This window comes from Equus asinus, chromosome 7 (genome assembly GCF_041296235.1).
Source record: "Equus asinus isolate D_3611 breed Donkey chromosome 7, EquAss-T2T_v2, whole genome shotgun sequence".
NCBI lineage: Eukaryota > Metazoa > Chordata > Mammalia > Perissodactyla > Equidae > Equus > Equus asinus.
The window spans coordinates 14,017,015-14,041,689 of record NC_091796.1 but is presented as its reverse complement, the minus strand read 5'-3'; the positions used below and the strand labels follow the sequence as shown (position 1 = coordinate 14,041,689).

The 24,675-nt window shown below is 38.7% G+C and overlaps 1 protein-coding gene across 1 annotated transcript in view; it reads right to left on the bottom strand.

Annotated features, from left to right (window-relative positions):
• The window catches only part of LOC106832871 (serpin B4-like), a 68,261-nt gene extending 43,586 nt beyond the window's left edge, over positions 1-24,675 (bottom strand). The window contains exon 1 of the mRNA XM_014843785.3: positions 24,557-24,675. The gene's annotated coding sequence lies outside the window, so the exon portion shown is untranslated. The remainder of the gene's footprint in view (positions 1-24,556) is intronic.

Sequence of the window (24,675 nt, the reverse complement as noted above, 5' to 3'; positions counted from 1 at the left end):
TCTCTCTTTCATCCTCTTTAGGAGAATCTTCTCTCCTCCGTTTTCAGGGGCACTGTGAGCCCTTGGGTCAGTCATTAGCCCGACAATCTGTTTTTTTTTTTATTTCGGAGAGTCCACGTTCCACCCCTGGGAGCTCTTGTCTGGTTTTTGGGCACTTGGTGTGATTCTAGGTGGCCTCCTAGGTCAGTCCTTTGACTGACAAGTCTGCAGCCTCTGGCCTTGGAGAGTCCACCTTCTATCCCTGGGATCTCTCCTTCTGCTGGTTTTGGAGAATCTGTGTTCCACCCCGGGAGCTCTCTGGAATCCAGTTTTGTCTCCTGTCAAGAACCCGTTGAGTATTTTAGGTGCCTACTGAGTCAGTTATGGGGACAGGAGATCTGTAAGTTATTCTGTAAACTCTCTTGCCTGGGAATTGTTTGCATGACTCTTATCTTGATAACTCTTGGGAAGAGGCCATGAGGATGAGGCCTTACTACCTCTTTCTCTTCTTTGTCTGTTTCATTTGTTACCTCCTCTGTTGTCACCGAGTCAAAATTAAGCTCGGGCTGGACCTGAGCAGAACCTGGACCTTCTGTAAAATCAAAAACTTGAAAAAACTTTCCTCCAGGGACTTAACTCTCAACACTGGTGCTGGAAGCCCTGGGCCCTGGCCTACTCCAGCCCTTTGCCTTTTGCCTCCCTGGCTTGCCTTGTGCTGGCTCAGGGACTAAGTGCCTAGGCTGAGTGGGATTTGACTAAATCTTATCACTATATTGATGCCTGCAGTCAGGCTCTGCACTCTTCTTGGGCTGCTGTCAGTTGGACATGAGCTTTACTGCCATGGGGAATGCCCCAAGCATCCCTGGAGACTCACCCCTTAGGTGCATTTTAACCAACTGGAAACACTTTCAATTGGATGGGTTATGCCCCAGAAACTCCATCTTGCAGAAAACTTGGGTGGTTTCTCTGTGCCTTTATGATATAGTTGGACAGGTAGATCAACCTATAATGTCAATTGAGTTACAACCCAATTTCTAAGAAATCAAGAGCAATTGTCCTTAGGAAATCCTTTCAAGACTGGAAAAGCAACTCTAGGGTCTGTTCAGATTCCACTAAGTTCCTTTATCTCAAAAAGGATTACCATCTTGCCTCTCCAGGAACTGTTATCTAGCCCATCATTAATTCTTAGGACTGAAGGAAAAAAAAAAAGAACAAAGCAAGAAAAACAGCCATAAGAGTGCCCTTGGGAAGAAATCTAGCATCTTAAATGTCTTCTCCACAAGTATTTGTAAAAAGTCTTAAAACACAATTTTTATTCATAACTAGTGCATTACTGTACATGATTCATGACAGTAATTTTAAAACAAATGCTGTGGAGTCTCTATGTATGTATGTATGTGTATCTTTGTGTGTGTTATATGTGTGTGATATTTTTATCTCAGGGTGGTATGGCCAAAAATTAAGAGCTCTGTTTAATTCACTTAAAATAAGCACTTACCTAAATTATTTCTAAATGGAAATATTAACCCAAATGTCTTTTAAGTTAGCATGATATAAATTAATCTTTGGTAACTGAAAGCTTATTTAAGTTTGTTGGTTTCATTAAAATGGACATGTCCTTAGAGTTATCAGCACTGATATGATGCAGGCATACAGCCTGAGTTTACTAGTCAAAGAAACCCATGTTATCCCTTTTACAAACTAGTCAGCAAAATAATAGCACAGAATGATAACTGATTTTATCTAGTGTCTCATGAAGTTCTGTAGGCAATCTAAATAATGATTGGGAATGAGTAAACTAAATAGATGTGAAAAGATAAAAGTGGGCGAATTTTTTAACAATAATTATGGGGGGCTGGCCTGGTGGCGCAGCAGTTAAATTCGCATGTTCCGCTTCTCAGTGGCCTGGGGTTCGCCGGTTTGGATCCCGGGTGCGGACATGGCACCACTTGGCATGCCATGCTGTGGTAGGCATCCCACGTATAAAGTAGAGGAAGATGGGCACGATGTTAGCTCAGGGCCAGGCTTCCTCAGCAAAAAGAGGAGGACTGGCAGTAGTTAGCTCAGGGCTAATCTTCCTCAAAAAAAAAAAACATTAATTATGTGTTATGCCATATGTATTTAAAATAACTTCCAAAATCTTTCTGGTAACTTGAAACTTTGAAATTTTCTTAGGAAAAATTAAGTAATAAAAATTCACTGAGTATCTAGGTCACTGAAACATTATTGCTAAATATGTCTTAGTTTATCTACTTTTGGCTTATTACAGAGAAACAAAAAGTTGTTTGGACCTATTAGTAAATATGTCTTGTATTTTATTAAAGGATTCTTCTGTGAAGTAGCATGTTTCTAGAAATTATAAAAAGTATTTATAAATTTGCCAACCTGCAGAATGCTAATGTAAAAGATAGTTCATAATTGCTTGGTTTTTAGTTTTCACTAAGGTTTGTAAGGGTTAAAAATTCTAATTAATATATGTAAATAAGAGTTAACATAAAAAATAAGCTATCGCAGAAATTAAAATTTGGCTTACTTTCTTTTAAAAGGGATAATTTTCTTAAACTCTTAGTCTGCTCTTGCTAAAGAGGTTATAAAAGATTTTACTTTTGAATGAATCGATAACTGAGCATTGCTTCACAGTGAACACTGTTTCTTACTTGACCAAGTGTTTTAAAACCTTTTGATATTTTTAACAAGCTTCTCCCTCACCCCCAAAATATTCAAATCCTGAATAAAATCTCTTTTGACCTGGAAGAAGGAAGACAATTTCTCTGAGGATTTTAAGAGGGCCCCCGAGACTTCTCAAAGAAATTTGTTCTCTCTTTCTCTTCCTATAAGGAGGAAGATACTAAACTTATTAGGCTTACTTAGTATGTTAAATTACATGGGAAGCATTGTCAAATAAGTGATGATAAACCTTCTTAGGTGGTATTAAGTGGATAAATGTTATTGATGTAAACGTTTTAAAACTATATAACATTCCTAAAATTCTCTGTCCTGGCTGTGAACCATAATTCCAGTTATTATCTTGATGTGTTGTAAGTCACAGAAGTAACCAAGTTTCTTTGTCAATTGCCCTTCTGAGTCTTTTGTCATTTGTAGGTAGTTGCTGTTTTACTCTGCTGCTTTTTGCTTTTGCAAATATGTTTCATCTTCAGAGAGATTCATGGAAAGGACTCTGATACTTACTCTAGCATACAGGTTTATGATAAACGTTCAGATTATAAAACTGAACTGGATAAGAAATTACAGAACTCTAACACAAAAACTGATGACTTCATGAAACTGCTACCAGAAAATTAAGATCAAGAATCTATTATACAGGACTAAGTGAACTGATGAGGATGATTGTAATTTACATGACTTTTTGTTTGAGATATTGCTGATTCTGTTGATATTTTGTTTTGTTTTGTTTTTTCATATTTAAAGAAAACTTTCTCTTTTCTCTTAAGTTGTGACTTACAACAATTTAGTAAATTATACCTTTGAGCAGAATTGAAGCATTTATCTTTTTGTCCCTACTTGATCCCTCCAGAACTTGGAAACTCGAGTGAGTGAGCATTGTTTTCATGTCAATATAGTTATTTGCATAAGTTTGATAAGAACCTGTTCTCTTATAACAGGACACAATTGGAAACATTGGTTATATTACCAAGGCTTTGACTAGAATGTCATATTTCAGAGAAACATACAGACTCAGATATGATAAGACAGCTTTTGAGGAATAAAGGTTGATTTTATGGAATGAAACCACTTGGAAATATTGGCCTGGTACCTTGTTTACAGAGTTCCAGCAAACTGGATAAGTAAGGAAGGTCACTTATTTAGCAGGTGCCTGGAACCTTGAAATATTTTGGGAAACTTCAAGAGAAGGGAGGAATTCACCCAAATCTCAGGTATTGCAGGTGAAGCCTGATGACAAACACTTGGCTTGGCTTTCCTGGCCTCAAGGGGGCTTTAAATTTCAATCTGAGATTCCTTAAAAAAAGTTCCTGCAAAGCAGATTTAAAAGAGCCTATATGATCAATTGCTATTCTTGCTGTATTATGTAAATTTTGGGGCCAAATGTATTGAAACTAGACTTATTTTGTAAGCCAGTTAGTTTTAATTTGGCTATCTTTGGTAAAAATGAGGGTGATTTTAGAGAAAAATTATATTTCAATAGAAACTATAGTATCCATTGGTGGATATTGTGTTCTAGTTCTGATAATTGTCTTTGAGGTTTTTGTTTTATATCTGTTAACTGAACTCAATCCTGAATTCTTCTAGTCTCCTGAAACATCTGGCTACAAATCCCCAAACTAATGTTTTCAATTTTTTTCCCCATCATTGTCATTTGAAATCATTGAGAACTGAACCTGCCCTTTTTGTGAAGCCCTGCAGAGTGAAGATGGGCAACTTGATGCAAACTGAAGAGAGAGTCATGTCTGTTGCTGTATAAGTCACTCAGAAAGATACCTGAACACTAGATGACATCATGAGAGACATTTCAAACTACAAAAAATGCTTTCACTCTTTTTGGCTGGCTGTTCCCTGGACTCAGAAACTGGTTTACAATTTGCTGGCACCATTAACCTGACTTTTCCTTTTTTCTTTCTCTAAAAATGACTTGTGTTAATAATTCAGGAAAAGATGAGACCAACATTCAGGCAATCTATGAACAAACATCCTCGCTTCACTGATATAACCAAGGAACAGACCCCAATCAGGCATGGACACTGATCAAGGGTACTCTCGCATCCCTCACCTGGTTCCTTCCCTTGTTGGGACCCCTGGTAATCATGCTGCTCCTATTAATTTTTGGTCCCTGTCTTTTTTACCTTATTGTCCTCTAGGATCCAACAATCCCACATTAAACTGATGGTCATACAAGGATTCCAGCCACTTCCAATGGCCGACCCACCTGGTCCTCACTCTCATTCCTACTGGACCCTGCAACAAGCTAAAAATGATTTTTACTTCTCCTGGATATAGGACTCACTTCTCAATGGCCCCTGTCAGCAGGAAGTAGCTTCAGAAGAAGAGATCTTCACCCATGATCCTTAAAATTAAGGAGGACAAAATTTCCAGGAGGGAATGAGACAGGAACCAGCCTAATGAGACGAGGCCATCTGCAAGTCCTCGGGCCTAAAAAGATAAAGCACTAACAAGATTGGCCCTAACCAATCTGGGGCTAGGAGAATCAAATAGAGGCTACCAAGATCCACATTCCACAGCCTCGGGACTTTCCTGGGTTTATGCATGTGCCCTAGCACCCAGGAGTCAACTGAAGGTGACCCTGGCCCCATTAGCATAGTAAAAATCACACCCAGGGGTGGAGAGATAGCATACTAATAATAAACGCATCACAAGAGGTGGCATGTTGGACAACAGCACAGGCACAAGGAAAGTCTCACCTCTACGTGCCGTGACAAGGCACTCCTCCCCAGCCTTTGCCTAATAAAAGCCTCCCAATCCCGCTCCCTAGTGAGTCAGTCACCTGCCCCTTTCCTTTATGCACCTGCTCCCTTGTGCCTCTCCTGTGCACAAGCTAATAAACTTACTTTTCTACTCTTGTTTGTTGTCTATGTTGATCTCTATCCTGGGGGACAATAAGAACCCAATGTGCCGGTAACATGATTGCGAAAAGGAATGTGGTCTTATTTCATATTCACTAAAATGTCATGGTTTCTCCCAACAAAGAAAAGCCCTGGGTCATTACCTTCACTGGTGAATTCTATCACACATTTAAAAACTTAGCACCAGACCTTCTCAAACTCTTCAAAAAATTGAAGAGGAGGGGGCACTTCCTAACTCATTTCTATGAGGACAGCATTACCGTGATATCAAAGCCAGATAGACACTACAAAAAGAAAACTAAAGACCTGTATCTCTTTAAATATTGATACAAAATTCCTCATTAAAAAAACAAACTGAATTCAGTCGCATACTAAAAGGATTATACATCATGACCTAGCAGGATTTATTTCTGAAATGCAAGGATAGATCAACATATGAAAATCAACGTACTAAGAAATTAAGAGTAATTTACCAGTAACTATGTACTACCAAATTAAATTATTTTCGATCATGACCAAATATAGTATAGGATTCCTGGTCCTGAAGAAATCTGCTTTTTCTTGCCTGTGCATATTTTTTGTATAGGTGATTGTGGGTCATGTGAAATAGAAGTGCGCATTGGCACAAGAATGAGGTCTCTAAAGAGCAATAACATCTGGATAAAAGTACGGGCAGAAGAGGCTGTGGGTTGCAAACTGCAAAGCTTGTTGTCCTGAAGGAGATCATGTGCTTCTAGGACTCCTCACTGGTAACATCCACCCTTAAGGTTCTGACCTTCCTTATATATTCCATCCTGGGCATTCAGTATTCCCTGGTACTTCCCTCCGCTTTCCTCAGAGACTCATCAAGTCTGCCCATACCATCAGTATCCCACTAACTGTTTCCTGGGTCACCGCCCTCCAAAATTTACACTATGTGACTGAGTGGTGTCAGATCATGTGTGGCGTCTCATGACTTACTCTGCTACTCAATCTCCTCTTTGATCATAAAGTAATCCCTAAACCCCACTTCACTGGTGGATTGTCAGGCTCTGGGACACTCCAGTGGGTAGAGTCATGGTAAAGGAGCCTGATGCACCGTGAGTAAATACTCCCCTTGTGGTTCAGCCAGGCTCATCTGCTTCACTTTTTCCCATTTGGTCATTGGAGACAGAGGACCCAAGATGCAGATTAAAGGTGTGGCAGGCCGGGTGAAACTTACCCGATGAAATTGATACTTGTTTTCTCCACAGAATGTGTTGGCGATGCTCAGCTTACAGGCATCAGGAGGTTTATTTTGTTCAGTCAGAAGCTTTTGAAATTGTTTATACACATTTCCTGGCCTTTCAACCTTTAAACATTAAAAAGTGAGCTCATCTCATTCTCTGTTAATGTAAGTATTAAACCCAAATTAAATCTGTTAGATTCATACCTAAAGCTTGGGAGGTTAACAGATGACCTTCGTGCTTCTTCCCTGATATTGATGTTTTTACCTCAAATATACTTAAACATCTATTTTATGTTCAACCTTCTCTGGGAAATTCTTCCTCCTGCTCAAACCCACCCCTGTCCTTTTATTTGAACTACAGATGCATCGTCATTCTTCCATTGGATTGTCCTCTAATAGTTCAATTGAATAGGTTTAGTTTCCCAGTTAAACTTAAGTTTCTTAAAGGCAAGATTCATACGTCATTTTGAACAGCCATCGAGATGTGGTTATTGCCAAAGTGTATTGTGACCTGAAGCCCTGTCACACTCCTTGGTGGCATAGTCATGTAAGATATGATCTCTGTGATCAATGGCTCCTGCCTTGTGATGGTCATATATTTAGTGTAAGAAAAGGGTGTATGCAAGAAATGTTTGGTGAAGACTTCCCATATATCTAGACCGAAGTTTCTAAAGCTCTCCTTTAGAATAATATACCAAACCTTTCTTTGTTTTTTGGTTTGTTTAGTTTAGAGTAGGGTTTGTCAACCATAACATTGACATTTTGGACTTTTGATATTATAATTTATAATAAGAAATATATATTGGGTCTTCATTCATTTCTGGCACAGAACTACTAGAACCCTTGGAATTTCCTAAGTGATGAGAGCTTTAAAGATATCTTCGTTATGTTAATGAGGTGACTTTTGGACTACTCCTAAGGATGGGGGCTGGTTGTCAGGGGAACCAACCATGTGATGAGAGGATTGGAACTTTCTGGGGAGGGGAGAAGGGATGAAGGTTGAATCAATCACCTATGGCCAATGATTTAATCAATCATGCCTATGTAATAAAGCCACCATAAAAACTCAAAAGGACAGGGCTGGAGAACTTCCAGGTTGGTGAACACATTGGGGTGCTGGGAGAGTGGTGAGGGCATGGAAGCATCATGCTCCTTCCCACATACCTTTCCCTATGCATCTCTTCCATCTGGATGTTCACATCTCTATCCTTTATCATATGATTTAATAAGCTGGTAAATGTAAGTAACTGTTTCCTTGAGTTCTCTGAGCCACTCTAGCAAATTAATTGTGCTTGAGGAGGGGTTGTGAAAATGATTGATTCAAAGCCAATAAGTCAGAAGGACAGGTGACAACCTGGACTTTCAATTAGCTTCTGAAGTGGAATGGAGACAGTCTTGTAAGACTGAGCCCTTAACTTGTGGGCTAGACACTATCTCCAGGTAGACAGTTTCAGAATTGAGTTGAATTCTTAGACATCCTGCTGGTGTCCAAGAATTGCTTGTTGGTGTGGGGAAGCCCACATATACAAACATTAGAATTAGTTCCAGGAACCCAAAAAGAGGCCTTGATGATTTTTTTGCCTTGGGGGGCTGTCCTGTGCATCACAGAATGTTTAGCAGCATCCCTGACCTGTCTCCACCAACTGCTACTAGCACACTTCAACTTCAGTTGTGACAACCCAAAATGTCTCCGTATTGCCAAATGTCCATGGGGTGCAAAATGGCCCCCAGTAGAGGAACAGTACTTTGCAGAAGGCTTAGGAAAGAAAATTTTATGAAAATGAAATTATTTTGCCTCATAAAACTAGGTCATTACTATTTTCACTAGACTGTGAACTCCTAGAGTGTAGATTCCATATTTTATTTACATTTCTTCCTTGCGTAAATCTAATATACAAATATATCACATATTAGGTGCTCAATAAATGTTCCCTGATTTGAAATGGATTGTAAAATTTTGTCAAACACATTTATAGAAGATATTTCTAAGAGTTCTAATTGAGTTAAAAATCAGGAGAGTTTTTTCTTTAAAAACTTGTTTCCACCACTATGTGCTACATATCGTACATTCTCCAGAGACACATTTATAAATATGTTCCTAAGAGTGCATGGTGTATGAGGGAATAAGGGCAGTAATATTTCTGAGAAACAATTCAGCTCAGTGCTGCATGTTATACTGTCTTGAAAGACACATTTATAAGGCTGATTCTAGTTGTGCTGGTCAGGTAAATACATTAGTATACGATTATTTTTCTTCAAAACACTACATTCCAAATTCTACGATGACTGTTAAACACTCTCCAAAGACACATTTGTAAAGGATCTTTCTAGGTGTGCTAGTTCATGAGTAAACCAGAGTTGAGTTATTTCTGTGAAGCACTGTGTTCAGATTTCTATGCTATATATTATACAGTCTCTAAAGTCACATTTTTAAGAAATGTTTCTAAGAGTGCTAGTTTTGTGAATGAATCAAGGTAGCATTTTTAAGGAAATCCTTGTGTTCAGAACTCTGCTCTCTGTTATGTATTCGCTAAAGACTTACAAATTGAAAATGTTCCTAAGCCTGCTAAACAACAACTTTATACAAAAATCTTTTCTGATGGTGGGCTCCCACCTATAAGCAGCTTACATTCCAGAATTTCTTTGTTGTTGTTTCAAATAGAAATATTTTTCCCCATGTGTACCTGAATCATCACTATGACTGTTTAGAAATTCAACTTTCTCATGGGCCAATTCTTCTGTGAAGAAGAAAATATTGTGTGTGGAGTTGCAAATATGTTGATGGGGATGTGCAGATGCGATGAGAAAGTCTTTCTCTTCCTAACTCAGGCAGCTTCCCCATCTGTTCCTAGATTCCACTCTGGTCCAAGACCTGAGATATTTAACCAGTGCGTCTCAGACTTCAGCAGGCACCAGGATGTCCTGGGAGGCATGTTAAAATGTAGATTTCCTGGTCAGAGCCCAAGAGATTCAGATTTAGCAGATGGATATGAATCTGCAACTCTTATAAATACTCCAGGGGACGCTGACAGGTGATGCTTGGACCATTCGCAAATCTCTATGAAGCAGATGAGTGAAGGCCCTCCTGCTCATGTGGCCTCTCAGAAACAGTTCTTATCCCAGGGCCATCCAGGAAATAAGACTTCTTTTGTTGCTAAAGTTACACGATGAGCAAAAATAAAACTTAGTTTCAGAGGAAAACCCAGTCAATCTCTTCTGGATAAATCAACAGAGCACACAGTGGATAGAGTTTGGACAAGGGCTCAGGGTGAAGAGAAGGAGAGAGTGAGTGAAGAGATCTTGTGGGGTCCGGCAACATCAGGGAACCCAACTTCAGAGTTGCAGAAAAGGGAGGTATATGCACAAAGGATTATCTTATCTCAGCCTCTGCTATCAGTCCTGGACCTGGCACCAGGAAGACTTTTTTTACCCTTAGGTGAGGTTAGTATCCAGCAAGAAAACCCCAAGTGGAGATGTTATGCAGGGAAGGGCCATTAGCCAGCCTGCCCCTGGTGGCAGGACCTGGTGTCTTTGATGAGTAGACAAGGGCAAGTGTCAGAGTTTGGCAGTAGTCAGGGGAACTGGGGTCCAACGAGGTTCTACTACTAACACCTGTGTGACCTTGGGCCAAGCATTTCACCTGCCTGAGCCTCTGTTTCCTTCTCTTCATTAAGAGCTTAGACTTGGATGCACTAAAACATTTCCCTGCTCTCAACTTCCATCAGCCCATCATTCCATACTTCTCTCCACCTCTGTAGCTTTTCAACAGAATCACAGATCCATAGAAAGTATTACAGGAAAATCTTAAGCATCCACGACAAGCACTGCACGCTATTTGTTGAACCTGGCACCTCAGGATGAGGGAGGGAGCAGTTCATTGGCCCCTCAAAACAGGCTCAGAGGCAGGCAGTTGTGTGATTGGGTGAAGATTCCTACCATCAACTGCTTTTCAGCCCCATGTCTGTGCTTGGGTGAGTTCTGTCTGAAGACTGAAGGAGTCCATCTTGCACTAACATTTAACATAAAAAAAATGCTACACTGAGTGACATGGTTTTCCAGTTGTCTTTTAAGTGAGGCTGAGATGAATGGTGAACACAGAGATAAGCTTGTGAAGTTCTTAGCACAGTGCTGGGCACAGGAAGGGCGCTCACCAATGGTAAAGACAAGCAGGTTCATAGAATTAGGTCATCCATCCAAAGAGATCAACAAGTGTCAGAGCCAAGTGGTGACTCAGGTCTGCCTGAATCTAGAAGCTTCTACCTGCTAGCTACAAGTTTGAGATATCAAAGCGCTAAACCAAACTATCTCACAGTAATCATTTTCCAAAATATGCTTTGATTTATGCTTGTTTCTCTTAATCCCATTAAGTTAATTTAAATATGATTATTTTATCAGAATTAATATGACTATTACTATAATTATTTTATAATATAATAACAACCGTTTATTAGGGCTGCATATGGAGGCCAGACATTTTTGTAATTACTTTTCATCTTTTTGCATGTATTGAGGCAGATTCTTTTATCACTCTCAGTTTACCAATGGGGTCACTGTGGCTCAGAGCAACTGCGTCTTGCCCATGTTCTTCGTACATAGAAATCTCCATCTCAGAGCCAGTTTCCTGGAAAACCCACCTGAGAAGAATACCAATGTAGCCAGACCCATTCATAAAACTACTATTGACAGGCAATGTGTTGGGAATGCAAAACTGAATAAAGCATAGCCCTCGGGTAAGCCAGAGGGAAGAGAGACATCAAAACAAACCGCTGCAGTATGCAGGGCAGTGTGATATGTGCACTAACAGAAGTGAAAGCAAAATGTAGAGAAGGGAGTTGTTTGGATGGGATGAAGAAGAGAAGACATCTGTTCAGGGTTCGAAGGATGAGTAGGAGCGCAAGAAATGGGTAAGTCTGGGAGGGGTCCAATACAGCAGAGGGAGGAGATATGCAGGTTGTGTCTTTGGAACAACACGTAATTCCATTTCACTAAAGCAAAAAAATGCAGGAAGGGGCACTCAGGTGGGAAATGAGATTAGGAAGGGAAAATTTCCCAGTGATGAGGGCCTCCTGTGCCATGATGAAGGGCCTGAGAAGAGTTTGAAGGGTTTTAAGCAGGTGAGTGGTATTACCGGATTTGTATTTCAGGATGATAACTACGGATATTTTTTTGAGGATGGAAAGCAGGAGGCCCATTAGGAAGATTTGCAATAGTCTGAGTAAGAGATTATGAAGGGATGGACAATAAGAGAAATTCCAGAAATAGGTAAGAAGCAAAAATTATAAAGTTTGGTAATTGATAGGGGAGGTAGAGGAAAGAAAGGAATTTAGGATGACTCATACATTTCTGACTCAGGGAGCAGGACTTAGTGATGGTGCCATTCACTCACAGGCTCAGTTTGAGAATATTTGAGATCAGCTTTTCAGGGAACATCAAAGGTGTAGATAGTTTGTTTTGTTGGTGTGGAGTCTGGTGAGGTAAGCAGGTTACAGACACAAATTTTCATGTCATCTATTCAGGTGGTTGTTAAAATAATGGGAGTGGTTGAGGTCATTTTGGGAGATGTGATATAATAATAAGGGAACAAAGGACGGAAACTAGGAGAAAATCAGGCGGCGGAAAGGGGAAGAGGAATTGGGTTAGGGCACTGAGAAGGATGAGAGCGGAGAAGGGAAAACCAGGGGAGAATGGCCAGCATGTTAAATGCAGCACACATGCACAGCGCAGTGGTGCCTGATTCTGTTTCAGTAGCCCTCACACTCTTCAGAATTACTCAGTCTCAAAGAGCTTTCATTTATGTGCATTTCTCTAATGATATTCACCGTATTAGAAATTTAAACTGAAAAATTTTAAGTATATTTTCTAAGATACATAACATCTTAACAATAAAATAACAATAATAAAATCATTACATGCTAATATAAATAACATTTTTATGAAAAAAGATGTTTTCAAAACAAAAAATTAGTGTTAAAAGAAGCATTTTCTTGCATTTTTGCAAATCTCTTTGATGTCTGGTTTAATACAATTAATGTCTGGCTAGATATATATATCTGCATGTGCATTCAATCGGTTATAGTACATTGTTTTGATTGAAGTGTATGAAGAAAATCTGGCCTCACAGAGATGGGTAGCTGGAAAATAAAGGGGAATTTTCACGGGCTTTTTAATTAACTGTGATTTTGGTTTACATTTCCCTGATAACTAATGATATTGAACATCTTTTCATCTGCTTATTTGTCATCTGTATATCCTCTTCAGTAAAATTTTTGTTTCATGTCCATTTTCTGATGGAATTGTTTGGGGTTTTCACTGTTGAGTTTTGAGGATTTTTAAAAAAAAATACATTCTAGGTATTAGTCTTGTTGGATATGTGGTTTGGAAATACTTTCTCAGAGTCTGTAATCTGTCTTTTCATCCCCTTCACAGGGTCTCTGGCAGATCAAAAGTGTTCAGTTTGGACAAGATCCAGTGTATCAATTTTTCCTTTTACGGCTCTTGTTCTTGTCTTAAGTCTAAGACCTCTTCCTCCTAGCTCTAGAGCCTGAACAATTTTTTTCTTCTTTTTCTTAAAGTCTTCTAGTTTTACACTTTACATTCAGTGCATAATCCATTTTAAATTTATTTTTATATATGGTGTTAAGTTTAGATCTTGGTTCTTTTTTTGAGTAAGAATTTCCAGTTGCCCCAGCATGAACTGTTGAAAGGCTATCCTTCTTCCATTGAATATCTTTTGCTCTTTTGTCAGAAATCAGTTGAACCTTGTAGTGTAAGTGTTTGTCATTAAGCTTTTGATTGCGAAGGCATCCTTTTCAAGACATCTATCTTGAATAAACGTGTTGCCAACTGAAGGACACATCTAGTAGCAAAATAACCAGAGAAGGAATCAGGCCGCCCCCGCCAATGAAGCTGCCTCTTTCAGAAAGCCCTGAGTAACCTAGACAACTGACAACTTGAGTGACCCTGCTTCTCCCTTTCCAGGCCCTAAATTCCCACTCTTTTTTTTTTTATTGAGTTATTGATAGGTTACAATCTTGTGAAATTTCAATTGTACATTAATGTTTGTCAGTCATGTTGTAGGTGCACCACTTCACCCTTTGTGCCCACCCCCCACCCCACCTTTCCCCTGGTATCCACTAAACTGTTCTTGGTCCATAGTTTTAAATTCTTCATATGAGTGGAGTCATACACAGATTATCTTTCTCTCGCTGGCTTATTTCACTTAACATAATTCTCTCAAGGTCCATTCATGTTATTGCAAATGGAATGATTTTGTTCTGTTTTGCAGCTGAGTAGTATTCCATTGTATATATGTACCACATCTTCTTTATCCATTCGTCTGTTGATGGGCACTTAGGTTGCTTCCACGTCTTGGCTATTGTAAACAGTGCTGCAATAAACATTGGGGTGCACAGGACTTTTGGGATTGCTGACTTCAGGCTCTTTGGATAAATACCCAGTAGTGGGATGGCTGGATTGTATGGTAGTTCTATTTTTAGTTTTTTGAGGAGTCTCCATACTGTTTTCCATAGTGGCTGCACCAGTTTGCATTCCCACCAGCAGTGTATGAGGGTTCCTTTTTCTCCACAACCTCTCCAACATTTGTTGCTATTAGTTTTAGATATTTTTGTCATTCTAACGGGTGTAAGGTGATATCTTAGTGTAGTTTTGATTTGCATTTCCCTGATGATCAGCGATGATGAGAATCTTTTCATGTGCCTATTGGCCATCAGTATATTTTCTTTGGAGAAATGTCTGTTCATGTCTCCAGCCCATTTTTTGATTGGGTTGTTTGATGTTTTGTGATTGAGTTGTGTGTTCTTTATATATTAAGGATATTAAGCCTTTGTCAGATATATGACTTGCAAATATTTTTTCCCAGTTAGTGGGTTGTTTTTTTGTTTCAATCCTGTTTTCATTTGCCTTGAAGAAGCTCTTTAATCTGATGAAGTCCCATTTGTTTATTCTTTCTATTGTTTCCCTTCTCTGAGAAGGCATGGTGTCCGAAAAGATCCTTTTAATACTGATGTCAAAGAGTGTACTGCCTACGTTTTCTTCCAGAAGCCTTATGGTTTCAGGTCTCACCTTTAGGTCTTTAATCCATTTTGAGTTTATTTTGGTGAATGGTGAAAAAGAATGGTCAATTTTCATTCTTTTACATGTGGCTTTCCAGTTTTCCCAGCACCATTTGTTGAAAAGACTTTCTTTTCTCCATTGTATGCCCTCAGCTCCTTTGTCAAAGATAAGCTGTCCATAGATGTGTGGTTTTATTTCTGGGCTTTCAATTTTGTTCCATTGATCTGTGCACCTGTTTTTGTACCAGTACCATGCTGTTTTGATTACTGTAGCTTTGTAGTATGTTTTGAAGTCAGGGATTGTGATGCCTCCCGTTTTGTTCTTTTTTCTCAGGATTGCTTTAGCAATTTGGGGTCTTTTGTTGCCCCATATGAATTTTAGGATTCTTTGTTCTAATTCTGTAAAGAATGTCATTGGGATTCTGATTGGGATGGCGTTGAATCTGTAGATTGCTTTAGGTAGAATAGACATTTTAACTATGTTTATTCTTCCAATCCATGTACATGGAATGTCTTTCCATCTCCTTATGTCATCATCCAATTCTCTCAGAAAGGCCTTGTAATTTTCATTATATAAGTTCTTCACTTCCTTAGTTAAATTTACCCCAAGGTATTTTATTCTTTTTGTTGCGATTGTGAATGGTATTGTATTCTTGAGTTCTTTTTCTGTTGGTTCATTACTGGAGTATAGAAATGCTACTGATTTATGCAAATTGATTTTATACCCTGCAACTTTGCTGTAGTTGTTGATTACTTCTAACAGTTTTCCAATGGATTCTTTGGGGTTTTCTATATATAAGATCATGTCGTCTGCAAACAGCGAGAGTTTCACTTCTTCCTTATCTATTTGGATTACTTTTATTCCTTTTTCTTGCCTGATTGCTCTGGCCAGGACCTCCAGTACTATGTTAAATAAGAGTGGTGATAGAGGGCATCCTTGTCTCGTTCCTGTTTTCAGGGGGATGGGGTTCAGTTTTTGCCCATTGAGTATGATGTTGGCTATGGGTTTGTCGTATATGGCCTTTATTATGTTGAGATAGTGTCCTTCTATGCCCATTTTGTTCAGAGTTTTTATCATAAATGGCTGTTGGATCTTGTCAAATGCCTTCTCTGCATCTATTGAGATGATCATGTGGTTTTTATTCCTCAGTTTGTTGATGTGGTGTATCACGTTGATTGATTTGTGGATGTTGAACCATCCCTGTGTCCCTGGTATGAATCCCACCTGATCCTGATGTATGATTCTTTTGATGAATTGCTGAATTCTGGTTGCCAAAATTTTGTTTAGAATTTTTGCATCTATGTTCATCAGTGATATTGGCCTGTAGTTCTCTTTTTTCGTGGTGTGCTTGTCAGGTTTTGGTATCAGCGTGATATTGGCCTCATAGAATGTGTTAGGAAGTGTTCCATCTTCCCTAACTTTTTGGAATAGCTTGAAAAGGATGGGTATTAAATCCTCTCTGAAAGTTTGGTAGAATTCCCCAGGAAAGCCATCTGGTCCTGGGGTTTTATTTTTTGGGATGCTTTTGATTGCTGTTTCAATCTCTTTCCTTGTGATTGGTCTGTTCAAATTGTCTGCCTCTTCTTGAGTGAGCTTTGGGAGATTGTAGGAGTCCAGGAATTTATCCATTTCCTCTAGGTTATCCATTCTGTTGGCATATAGTTTTTTGTAGTATTCTCTTATAATCTGTTGTATTTCTGCAGAGTCTGTTGTTATTTCTCCTCGCTCATTTCTGATTTTGTTTATTTGAGCTTTCTCCCTGTTTTTCTTTGTAAATCTGGCTAGTGGTTTGTCAATTTTATTTATCTTCTCAAAAAACCAGCTCTTTGTCTCATTGATCCTTTCTACTGCCTTTTTCATTTCAATAGTATTTATTTCTGCTCTGATTTTTATTATTTCTCTCCTTCTGCTGACTTTGGGCTTCATTTGTTCTTTTTGCTCTAGTTCAGTTAGGTGTGCTTTAAGGTTGCTTATTTGGGATTTTTCTTGTTTGTTAAGATGTGCCTGTATTGCGATGAATTTTCCTCTTAATACAGCTTTTGCTGTATCCCATATGAGTTGGTATAGCATGCTATCATTTTCATTTGTTTCCAGGTATTTTTTAACTTCTTCTTTAATTTCCTCAATGATCCATTGCTTGTTCAGTAGTGTGTTGTTTAGTCTCCACATCTTTGTGCCTTTCTCAGCTTTTTTCTTGTAATTAATTTCTAGCCTTATAGCACTATGATCTGAGAAGATGCTTGTTATTATTTCAATTTTTTTAAATTTGTAGAGGCTTCCTAAATTCCCACTCTTATGCTTTAAATTAACCAATAAAGAGTGAACACCCCACCCTCAGACCATAACCAAGGCAAAGCCCCAAGTCCATACTCTCTCTCTACCTGAAACCTTGCTGTGTGCCCATTGGGCATGTCACTCCAGGACTCGTCAAGAATTAATCTGGTTCCTCAAAGTTCCCTGATAGTTTTCTGAAGTGAGCCCTGCAATCATAAGAACTACAAGGGCCAGTCCAGCCACAGCATCACTATCAATAGACTGGGACTGACACAACAAGCTGATTTATGTGAATGAGTCTATTTTGGGGTTCTCTATCCTGTTCCATTGATCTGTTCCTCTGCCAGTGCTATACATCTTTATGATGCTGAGTTTTCCAATCCATGAACACAGGGTATCTCTCTGTTTATTTAGGTCTTTTCTTTCGTTCATCAGAATTTTGTAATTTTCAGCATACAGATTCTATACATACTTTTTTGTTTTTTGCTGAGAAAGATTTGCCCAGAGCTAACATCCATTGGCAATCTTCCTCTTTTTATATTTTTTGCTGAGGAAGATTAGCCCTGAGCTAACTTCTGTGCCAATTTTCCTCTATTTTGTATGTGGGTTGCTGCCACAGTGTGGCTGATGAGTGGTGTGGGTCCATGCATGGGATCAGAACCCACAAACCTGGCCACCAAAGTGGAGTGTGCAGAACTTTAAGCACTCAGCCACAGGGCTGACCCCTATACATACTTTTTAAAGTGTATATCTTAAGTATTTTATTTTCTTTGAGCAATCACAAATGATATATGTGTTTTAAATTTGGTTTTCATGTGCTCGTTGTTAGTATAGAGAAATGTGGTTGATTTTTACATGTTGATCTTGTATCCTACAGCCTTGCTAAACTCACTCAATTACAGGAATTCTTTTTGAGATTCCTGGGGATTTTCTATATAGATAGTCATGTCATCTGAAAATAGGGGCAATTTTATTCCTTCTGTTCCACTATATTTGTCATTCTTTTTTCTTGCCTTATTGTAGTGGCTAGAATTTCTAGGACTATGTTGAGTAAGAGTGGTAAGAGGGACATCTTTGCCTTGTTCCTAATTTTAGGGGAAAGATTTAAGTCTCTCACCATTAAGTTTAATGTTAGCTGTAGTTTCTTTGTATGTGCTTTTTATCAAGTTGAGGCAGTTTGCCTCTATTCCCGTTTTGCTGCAAGAGTTTTATCACGTATGGGTATTGGATTTTGTTAAGTGTTTTCTGAATCTTTTGCTACATGCATATGATTTTTCTTCTTTAAACTGTTGGTGTAGTGGACATCTTTGAATATTGAAACAATTTTTCATACCTGGAATAAATTCCCCTTGGTAAAGGTATATAATTCTTTGTACACATTATTGGATTTGAGGTGCTAATGTATTTTTTTTAAATAACTCCATTACACTGCTCTTCTTCCCTTTTTTTTTTTTTAAGATTGGCCCTGAGCTAACATCTGATGCCAGTCTTCCTCTATTTGTTTTTCTCCTTGAAAGCCCCAGTACATAGTTGTATATCCTAGCTGTAAGTCATTCTAGGTTGTCTATGTGGGATGCTGCCACAGCATGGCTTGATGAGTGGCATGTAGGTCTGCACCCAGCATCTGAACTGGCAAACCCCAGGCTACCAAAGCGGAGTGCATGAACTTAACTGCTTGGTCATGGGGCCAGCCCATGCTAATATTTTGTTGAGGGTTTTTGCATTTATGTTCGTGAAAGTTATTGGTCTGTAGTTTTTAGATTTTTTATGCAGTCTTTGATTTTGGTATCAGTGTAATGCTGGCCTCATATAATGAATTGGGAAGTGTTCTTCCTCTTCTATTTTCCACAAGAGATTGTGTCAAGTTAGCTTTAATTTTTCTTTAAATACGTTGTAATTTTTATGAAACCATTTGGACCTGGAGATACAATGGTTATAGAACAATTCAGATGATCTATTTTGTCTTAGTTTACTAGTTTGTGGTTATTGTGGAATTGGATTATTTTTTCTAAATTGTCACAAACATCAATATAAAGTTGTTTGTGGTGTTCCTTTATTACACCTTAATAACTGTAGGATCTATTTAATATCTCATTTCATTATTGATATTGGTTATTTGTGTTCTCTCTTTTTATTTTTGTTATTCTTGCTAGAGATTTTATCAATCTTACTTTTTTTAAAGAATCAGCTTTTATTTTCACTGATTTTCTCTATTGTTTCTTAGTCTCAGTTTCTTTGAGTTCTATTTTTGTCTTTGTTATTATTTCTTTCTGTTTGTTTGCTTTGGATTTATTTTTCTCATCTTTTTCTAGTTTCTTGGCATGTGAACTTAGATGATTGATTTGATACCTTTTCTCTTTTCTAATATAAGTACTTAGTGCTATATATTTCCTTTAAAGTGCTGTAATTACCTTAAATGTGAATGTTCTAAATACACCAATCAAAAGACAGAGATTGGTAGAGTAGATTAAAAAAAAAACCTGACAATTATATGTTGTTTACAAATGACTCACTTCAGATTCAACAGCAAAAGTAGGTTTGAAAGTAAAATGATGGAAAAAAAATATACCATGCAAAAATTAATCAAAAATAAGCAGGAGTGGCTGTAATAATACCAGATAAAGTAGATTTAAGAGCAAAGAAAACTAGAGATATCAGGAAGACATAACAATCCTAAATGAATGCACCAAACAATAGAGCCTTAAAAGGCTTGAAGCAAAAACTTATAGAGCTGAAAGAAAAAATAGACAAATCCACATTTACACCTGAGGACTTCAACATCCCCCACTGAACAAGGGATACAGTGTTTATTAAACAGAAATTAGCAAGAATATAGAAGACCTAAATAACAAAATCTGCCAACAAAATCCAAGTGATATACATAGAATGGTCCATCAAACAACAGCAGGATACACATTTTTTTTAAGCTTTCATGGAACCCATACCAAAATAGACAACATCCTGCACCATGAAACACAACTCAACAAATTTAAAAGAATTTAAATGCAGTGTATGTTCTCTGATCTTAAAGGAATAAAACCAGAAATCAATAATAGAAATACAATAGGAAAATCTCCAAACACTTTTAAATTAAACAACACATTTCTAAGTAATCCATGGGTGAAAGAAAAAGTCTCAAAAGAAATATAAGCATATCTCGGAAATATTGCCGACTCGGTTCCAGACCACCAAAATAAATTGAATATCACAATAAAGTGAGGCATACAATTTTTTTTGGTTTCTCAGTGCATACAAAAGTTACATTTACCCTATACTGTAGTCTACTAAGTGTGCAATAGCATTATGTCTAAAAAAACAGTGGACTTACAGTATTTTAAAATAAAATTAGCAAGGAGAAAGATATCTATCATATGTCCCCAAATTTCTCTTATTTCCATTGTTATTTCTTCTGGATGAGCCAAGATTTCTGCTTTTATCATTTTCTCTTTGAAGAACGTCCTTTAGCCACTCTTTTCTCTTTTTTTTTTTGAGGAAGCTTAGCCCTGAGCTAACTACTGCCAATCCTGCTCTTTTTGCTGAGGAAGACTGGCCCTGAGCTAACATCCATGCCCATCTTCCTCTACTTTATATGTGGGACACCTACCATAGCATGGCTTGCCAAGTGGTGCCATGTCCGCACCTGGGATCCGAACAGGTGAACCCCAGGCCGCCGAGAAGCTGAACGTGCGAACTTGATTGCTGTGCCATCGGGCTGGCCCCCTTAGCCACTCTTTAAGGATAGGTCTGCTAGTGACAAATTCTCTTACTTCACCTTTGTCTGAGAATGTCTATTTGTCTTCCATTTCTGCAGTTTTCTGGGATATGGACCTAATAGTTGGTAGTTCTTTTCTTTCAGCCCTTGAAAAAGGCATGCTGCTCCCCTCTGGTCTCCATGGTTTCAGGTGAGAAATCTGCTGTCATTCAAATGAGTGTTCTCCTACAGCTAATGTCGTTTTTTCTCTGGCTGATTTCAAGAATTTTTTTTTTTCTTTCGTTTTACTTTTCAGAATTTAATTTTTATGTGTCTTCACATATATTTCTTTGTGTTTATCTTATTTGGGATTTATTCAGTTTTTTTTACTCCCTAGGTTTATATCTTGCAAAATATGGGAAGCATTTAGCCATTATTTCTTAGAATGTTCTTTCATCTCTACTGTCCTTGTTCTCTCCCTCTGTGACTCTGATGACACAAATATTGGTTCTTATGTTATTGTCCCATTGGTTCCTGAAATTTGTTAATTCTTTTCAGTGTATTTTCTCTTGGTAAATTGTGTAAATTCTATAAATCTGTTCAAATTGGGTAAATTCTATTATTCTCTCCTTAAGTTCACTGATCCTATCGTGTCTCTTCTCCACTCTAACACTGAGCCTGTCCAGAAAGCTCTTTATTTTTGTTGTTGCATTTAAAAAATTTAAAATTTCCCTTTGGTTCTTTTATAATTTCCATTTCTTTGTTGAAATTTTCTATTTTTTCATTTGTTTCAAAAGAATTGGAATTGCTTGCTGAAGCATTTACATGATGGCTGATTTAAAATCCTTGTCAGACAATTCCAACACCTGATTCATCCGATGCTGCTGTCAGTTGATTGCTTTTTCTCATTCAGTTTTTATGTTTCTGGTTATTGGTATAAAAGGTGTCTTGTTTTTAAATAATATCATAGATATTTTGACTATTATGTTAGGAAAGTCTGGGTCCTATTTACGTCTTTTATTATAGCAGGCAGTCATCCTATTTAGATTTAGCACATAGGCCCTGTCCTAATTTTGTGGGCTGTGGTTTCAATGAAAATTTTATTTTCAGAGCTTTTGCTGTGCTATTTTGTTCTGCTTGATGCCTGTTGCAGCTGGGTGTCCCAATAGTCATGACTGGTGCCACCTGAGAGGGTGAAAGGAGATTCCCTAGGCAGGGCCCCCTGGTGTCTCTGGGATGGGAGAAAGGAATCTCTGAATCCTATAGGATCATTCTATAGGGATGAAGGGCACTTCCCAGGCCTGGCCATTTGTTGTGGCAAGATCTTCCTTGCTGGTGCTCCCTGGCTATCTGGTGTCTTTGAAACAGGAGGTGAGTCACAAGCCCCATGGAGAAGAAGCACACTTTACCTAGATTGTTATTGTTTGCAGAGCTCCCAGTCAATCCTCATACTAAGGGTTCATCTGATGTTGTCAGAGGGACTCCTGTTCAATCAGGATGAAGAATGAGCCTATGTGGGCTGCTTTCTATTGTTAGGTTGGGGGTGAGGAATTGCTGGGTGTGGGTACATCATCAGCAGAATGGAGGGTTATAAGATGCTTTGCTGTTGTGCTGTTCCTCCAGTCCTGGGGTCACAAACTAGCTTGCTTTTTTCTTAGCAACTTTCAGAGTGTTCCTTTGGTTGTCCCTCCTCAGAGGGAGAGGTTATTATTTTTGCAGTATGCTGATCTATTTCAATGAGAAAGCCTATAGGATATTCCCCAGAATTTCGTACAGGGCTTCTTTGGTTGGACATAGGCAGCAGTTAAAAGAAAGGATTATTCAGACGTCAACAGGTAAAGAGCTCTAATGGTCAAGGTGGAGATTGACTACTAACTGGTTCTAGTCTTAGTTGGACCCTAACTGAATATGTCAATTCTACACTTTCTTTTTTCTTTCTTCTGTAAGATGAGCAGTTTGGTCTAACTAAATTTTTGGGTCTCTTCCAGCTATCATCTGTATAAGCTGAAATCTATCCTTTTTGTGTTTTGTTAAATGAGGGTGATGGGCCAGGTTTCCTCCAAAATTTCTCCCAGCGGTTCAGGCATTTGGGTTTGGGAAGACAGGACATGGAGACCAGTTCAGGTATATCTCTTTACACCACAACCACGGTTTGATCATTTGTTCATTAATTATTTATTTGTTCATTTGGTTCATGATCATTAATGAATCAAGTACGTTTTGTATGCTTACTTTGTGCCACTTTTGTCCTAGGTTCCATAAAAAATAAGAAGTAAAACAAGACAGATTCTGCCCCCATGAGCGTGCTCTGGTGATCCTGCAAGCTTTTGTTCCTTAATGAGTTCAAACATGAACTACAAGTGCTGTCATCACCTGTATTCATTGTCCTGTGTAATTGCAAGAAATAATTGTAGTTTGCCACTTCCCTATGAAGCAATTGTTTGGGCAACAGTCTTCTGACATTTTGTACCCAGGATGGTTACAGAGTCTCAGGATTGCGCTTTCTAGACTCTCTTACTTGGTTAATAACACAGTATCTCATTTCCTCAAAGCTATGGGCTGGCACTATAACCTCTGAGAAGCAGGTAATCACACAGCCCTTGGCTCCAGCATCATAGACTCCTAGAACTAAAAAGGACCTTAGAAGTAAAGTCAGCAGCAAGCATAAATTAAAAAACATACTGAAAGGGTGAAAAATACACAAGAAAATTAAACATTTAGCAAAACAAACAGCAAGGTAAGTTCTTTAGGAGATCTGCTGAGCTGCAGCCACTGTGTGGAAGCCACCTCCTGGCCTCAGAGATGGGGCAAAGTACCAGGACAGGGAAGTGACTCCAGAAAATCATTTGATCTGTTTGATTTGCAAGTAAAGAAAAGAAGGCCAAGAGGATTTTCTCAAGATTGCCGAGAAAACAAGACGAGTTATTTGACCTCAATCTGAGGGACATGAGGGACATGGTTTCTATCTCCCAGAACCCCTCTGGAGCCTGTGGTCCAACTGTTCCTTTCCTCTTCTCCTTCAGCTCTCCCATCTTCTTCCTTGTCTTCCCTCCCCCCATTTATTTATTTATTTATTGAGGAAGATTAGCCCTGAGCTAACTACAGCCAATCCTCCTCATTTTCTGCTGAGGAAGACTGGCCCTGAGCTAACATCCATGCCCATCTTCCTCTACTTTATACGTGGGACGCCTACCACAGCATGGCTTTTGCCAAGCAGTGCCATGTCCGCACCCAGGATCCGAACTGGAGAACCCCAGGACACCAAGAAGCAGAACATTTGAACTTAACCGCTGTGCCACCGGGCCGCCCCCCCTCTAGATTCTTCCACATTGACTTCTAGCTCCTTTCACTTGTTTTTCTTTGGTATATTGCAGAAATTTTTAATATCCTTACACTTATTAAATCGAGTACTCTATTTTGATTCTTTATTTTATTTTATAAGTGGATATGTTGAATATTTTTATTTTTCTCTCTAAAAAAGAGCTCGTTAATTGAATTGCTTAGTGACCCTACATTTACTCTATGATTTGGATCCAACTTCCCTGCACCCTGTCCCCCCCACCCCCCAAAAGGACCTCTTTCTTTCCCTGCTCCAGGTGATCCCTCTTGGATCCTAGCCCTGGAAAAATTTCTTTTCTTTTCTTTTTAATTCTCTAATAAGCCTCTGTGGTATACACAAACCTCAGACAATAGCAGCAATATGGTTCACTCTTTTCGGCTCTCAGCATTACTCAGAACACAGGCGGAAAATCTAAAAATAACAACAGAACTCACAGCGACTCCCAAGTGTGAACCTGTGTGTTCTCCGGGTGAGCCTTCCTTTGGGAAGCTGGACTTTGCCTCCACCTCCCCCTAGCACACACGCTGTGGAATGCAGTCTCCAAGGAACACAG